We start from the raw sequence: 6,000 nt of genomic DNA on the forward strand, positions 1-6,000 counted from the left end.
AAGCAGTTATCACAGGAAAGCCACTATTTCCAAAAACCAAAAATCATCACTATTTATGATTGCTATTGTTTACTGTTGATCTCATATAATTACCCATGAAGGAAATCACATAGCTTGATAGTTGCATTATTTATGACCTTCTTCCTTTATGGGTAATTATGGCTTTAAGCATATACGTGTGGACTGTAATTCTTTACGTTTAACTGACGTCACACACTGAAAGGAAAAGCTGTTTTCCTATTGGTAGGCATTACAAAAGTCGCGCCACTTGGTGACCTATGGTCAAAGATTCTATGCTTTTAAGCCCTGTCCCAGAAACATGCCGTCATGTACCACTGCATCATCAGTCAAACTGTCTGTAATTGAACAACAATAGCAGTAGCAACAACACCAGCCACAGTAACAATGAATAAAACCAAAATATCAAAGCAACTTCCATTTACACACACTAAAGCCTCTTCTATGTTAGCACACATTTCAAGGACGGCTAGTGAGTCTGTAAGAGAACTGCAGCGGGTTTTGTATCGGCTTTAGACCGTTGGAAAGTGGCTTCATGTTTCCGGGACAACCAGGCAATCTTCACTTCTGCTTTCCTCTCACAACAGGCCTGTGAGAGCAGTTTCCAATTTGTCCAAAACAATCACATGAGGAAACAGGAAGTACAATTTTGGTGCGCCTTAAACTTGGACATTTCAGCTTATGCCATTTCCTTTAACAGCATTTATGCGTGTCCAAGACTGTTGTTGTCTGAGTCTTAGGGTAATCACACAATATCCATTCTGTACTTTTTTTATACACAAAAATGAAAGAACACTCCTCGTAAATTTGTCGTTTTTAACACAGCATTATGCTAATTATGCTAGTGCACAGACAGCTTTTATTGTTTGTTACACCAATGCTTTTAGAATGTCAAATTGTTCTGTGTCATATTGCTATTTGTGAAAGAAGACCAAAAAAATTTTTTAGTGCAAATCTCTTTTCTAGTTTGAGAAGTGGTAGTTAGATTTATGATTTCAAAAAGGATCGCAAAAAGTGTGAACCGTGATATTTGGTTGACAGAATGAAAAAACTTTACACATAGTGGTTTTTTTTTCTTTTGCTTGTTAAGTGGTTTCCTGTGTGTGTGTGTGTGTGTGTGTGTATATATATATATATATATATATATATATATATATATATATATATATATATATATATATATATATATATATAATGTGTGTAACTCAAAGTAGGAATTTAGGAGGGGACATTTGAAATACCCTTTAGTTTTTTTTTTTTTTTAACAAGAATATTCTGTCATTTGTCACAAAATAGATGCAGTAATGCTGTGTCCTGTGCTGCTTGTTCGTGTCTCACTAGGATAACCTTATATATATATATACATATATATATATTACACGAAGACTCACTTTAGTCCAGTGTTTGACAAGTCAAAGTATAAAATGGCCTTGTACACACATTAAAAAAACAACCTTATATCCTACTTCAAAACAGCAGTCATCACAAAGCAAACAATCTTTTTTAAACAGTAATAAAAAAGACAAACCAACTTAGATAACTAAAGAACACCATTTAAAAAACACATTACTGCAGCATATAATTTAGGGTTGCTTAGTACTGACAGATGTCAAATACACCTTTACTACAACAGCTTCACTTTTGCCCAGTTTTCTACAGTTATTGTATATTGTAATATAAACCTTTAATATGAACTTGATCAGGGCGATTATGAAAGATGTGAAAATAAATTATGTATAAGTTCTTTATATGTGTTTAAGAAGGTATTTGTCTACAAGAATGTGTAAGATATGGCTATAAATAGCAGAAGAAAATGAAAAGCTTTCTTAAAACATGATTTTTACATTAACTACCCTAATCTTGAATATGGACATCCAAAGGTCTCCAGTTTTACAGTACTAAAAATGTACATCATAAAACAGAGAACTGATGTGACTGAAGTGACCCACAGTAGGTTAAGATGTCCTGCAACTGTATATAAATATATATGTTGACAAATACCTAACCCAAGTAAGCTAAATTAATTCTATCTGAGCTCATGCCTCATCATAATATTGCCTTTCTAATTACCAAGGGGTTACATTCTACTTTGATATGAAGGTTTCCATCCAAATATTTACACTATATAATAAGTCATCATTATATGATCGTGTAGTACGCCACAAACAAAATAGGCAATTTGGTCCATTAGGATGACATGACGACACAAATTCATTAACAAGTAAATGTTCGTGTCTTCCCCCCCCCCACCCCCCCCCCCCCCCCCCACCCACAGTTCTGTTTATAAGACTGAGTGAATTCTTTGCAGAAAAAAATGTAGATGATAGAAAAATGAAATACATTTCTAACAGGCACTAGAATTTTAGTTATAAAGGTGTTTAATGGCATTCAAAGATTTTTGTTTTTAAGCAGTGATCCTGATCTTTCTGTTGTCCTTGTCATGGAGTTGCTAGTTATTTTACGAATGGCATTGACAACATGAAGAAAAAAAAAAAAAAAAAAAAAAACAATGTGCAAACACAACAAATATGCAGTTTGGTCCATTTTGGGTTTGAGACTAATCATACATTTATATATGTAAGAATCCTTAACACCACCAGAAGGAGAAAAATGTATTATTACTATATCTTTTAAACATTCAGGGTTTGAAAAAATTTAATTGTGCATGGCAGTTAATATATGTACTATTCTCCATCAGATTAAGCCAGTGTGTTTAGGTGTTGGTTTTTTAGCATGCAGTGCTGCCAAATATTTTGAAAAATAACTAAAGCCTGCGTGAAATGTTGCTAGATGACATCATGTGCTAATGGGAATATTTATGACATCACATCATTTTTGCACGCTGCCTCGTCTCAGATGGTATCAGCCCCTGTACATGTCGTTGTATTTCTCTTACTGTGTTCACATATACTGTATTATAATACACCTGAATTCTCAATAAACTGTTCTCATTTACATATTTCTCTGTTGTCAGACAAGGGGAGTATGAAATGGAGAGTGAAACGCAATCTATTAACACTACATGTCAACCTGCAGGTGCTTCCAAGCCATTTCTGTTGCGCCGCACTGCTAAAATACTGATTATATAACTCCAGCATTGTTTGACAAAAATTTCCATACACATAATTTAAAGACAATGGGCTGGGCTGTGATTTCAGCAATATTTACATGTAAAATGATCACTCAGAGAGAAGGTTAAGCGACGGTATAGATTTTTTTTTTCCTCTCTCGCACAGCGTGGGTAACAAACGACAATAAGGATGTTCCATTTTAACATCCAAATTTATCCAATTAAATTGTGTGAATGAAACAAAGGAGGGGCAAAGGGTACATATTAGTGTTTGGTCCTTGGCCACTTTGTTTGCACATGCGCAGCTCGGTCACGTCTACGTCAGCTGCTGTATGGAGCAAATGTGCTGCTCTGCCCCCTGCCGCTCTCTGATTGGAGCAGACCCAGAGAAGGGCGTGCATTTTGGTGGCATCTCTGCTCAGTCACGTAGCTATGGGTAGTCCAAAACAGTGCTGAGATTTGTGGCTAGGTGCTTTTTTGAGAGAGAAAAACAGCTGCTAAAGGGGTCTGAAAAGTCAGTTAATTCAATGATGGCTAAGTCGGCAACATGTCTGAGCATGAGATAAAATACAGATGTTAGTCATATGTAATAAAAAGATAAGATGCAATACTAATAGCAGAGTGGTTTGCTTACTAAAGAGGAACTTTATATTATTTTCTAGATGTCTGATTTTGTCCTTTTGCAGCAACACTTAGGATTTATAAATGAGCTGCACTACTGTGCTGCAGATAGTTATTTCTATATATCATGACAAAGTTGGTGTACAATTAGCAAGTGAAACTTTCTACTTTAGTATAACCTACAAGTAATGTTATTGTAGTGTAAATGACTAACATTTCACAAGTACTGAATGCTAACTTTAGAAAGCAGAAAACAACAAAATTTAGCCAAGATATGACTCATTACATTTTTATACTTTACAAATACATATATTTGGACTTTGAAAAATGGAGATATTAATGTTCTTTGGTGGTTACAGTAACAGTTGTTTTTCACCCATTTTTAATGAACTCCAATGTATTTTGCCAAGGTCATCATGAAGACAAACAACAAAGAAAATTAGCAGTCTGCTTTTACAAATACAACCTGTGTGTGTGTGTGTGTGTGTGTGTGTGTGTGTGTGTGTGTGTGTGTGTGTGTGTGTGTGAAAGCTCAGAATGTCCAAGCTGATTCGGTAATCTTGGAAGTCTTAGCTCTAGCATACCTGGCATAGTTTGGCCAAGTTTGCAGGAACTGTCCGCTAGTACAGGTAAAGAATCCAAACCCAAATTAGCCCCATGGAGTAAGGTCTCCCAAAGGATCGCACAGTGCATGCTATTCTTTTTGACTGTAGACATAGATGTTATTTGGAGGACAAGTGAGAGGCTTGGAAAGACCTACTCAAGAGACCGAAAGGCAATCTATTGTCGTGGGTTCTTAGCAGTGCTACATTAAATGCTTGGTTGGTGGTTACCTTTGGGATTTCACTGGTGACATGACAGTCGTTCTGTGATGGTACCACTGACAGTAACTATAAACCAAACCCCATGTTTTGTAACTGCATATTGTGTAAAGTTTTGCACACTGATCGAGATGGATGATGATGAAAATCAGATGTTAAAGAGAACAGAGCTGGGGAAAAAATTACAAAAATACAACAAAAGCTGATTTGTTACAATGATGGATGTGAAATTTAGATGCCTCCTAAAAATCATTCTGGATTTTCAGGGGTAGTGACAGATTTTGTAGATAACTGAAATAGGAACAGGGGTTAATACAAGATGAGTAAGGGGAAAAACATTATTGTAGCATATGTCTTAACTTCACGATGCTTTTTTTCAAAAATAGAAAGCTAACAGCTCAACATGGCTAATGTAAAAGCAAGCCAGAATACTGAAAACTATATTGAAGTTGAAAATAAAAAATACAACTTTTTGTATAGTCATTTTTAACAACTGCAGAAAAAAGGACTGACATTTTTGGATTGCTGGAATGCTTTCTCCAACATTTCAAACATTTCACAAGTGCTGATTCTGTCTGACTTTATCCTTATTTTGTAATAATGGTCACCAAATCAAGATTCCAAAATAAATACATAAATAAATAAATAAACATTTAGAGAGAAAGCCAAACTTTATGGTTGAATAATCAGAATTGTATTAAAACATTAAGGAATGCTTGGGATTTATAAGGGGGAATGTGAATTTTGATTAACATTTAACCATCACCATGTTTTGATAAATCTTTTGTGATACTTCTTTTTCAAGGCCAAGTTATGATATTGAAACTCGAACTAATACAACTCGCCCTGTGTTCAAAACCACATGGCTGTGCTTCAATCATCACTACTAAACATTACAATACTGATGCCCAAATAACAATCTAAACTCTCCTAAAGAGACACAAGGACAATTCAGTTCGCAATGACAATAATAATACTTAAATTACGTGGGGTAATTACAAACAGAACTAGGTAGAGGGGGAATACGGATGTTTGATACTTATTAGATTCAAAATAAATTACGGATTTTACTACTGAACAAAATAAGGGAATACATGTACAAGAAAGCAGGGTATTAAAATTTTCTTAAGTACATGAATTATAGAAAATAAATACAATGTGAATCTCTCTAATAAGTACTATATTTTGGTAGGGACAAAGTTGAAATGACCAGATTAACTAACGTGGCCTTCCGCGCTGTATTTCCGCTAAGTACAATTTAGAAGCAGCGAGCAACATTGAACTGCCACATGAACCAACACTTCTTTTAACCCAGAAATACCAAATGGTGGTGCTAAGTACGCAGTCATGCTGTTGTGCGCGTCTTCACGACAACGACGCTGTTTCAAAAGCAAAAACGATTCATGTGTATGTTAGACTGGAGCCAGACACAGTTAACTGGAAGCTGACCTTATTGTTAACAAGTTTCAT

Source organism: Brachyhypopomus gauderio, chromosome 7 (genome assembly GCF_052324685.1).
Source record: "Brachyhypopomus gauderio isolate BG-103 chromosome 7, BGAUD_0.2, whole genome shotgun sequence".
NCBI classification, from domain to species: Eukaryota; Metazoa; Chordata; class Actinopteri; order Gymnotiformes; family Hypopomidae; genus Brachyhypopomus; species Brachyhypopomus gauderio.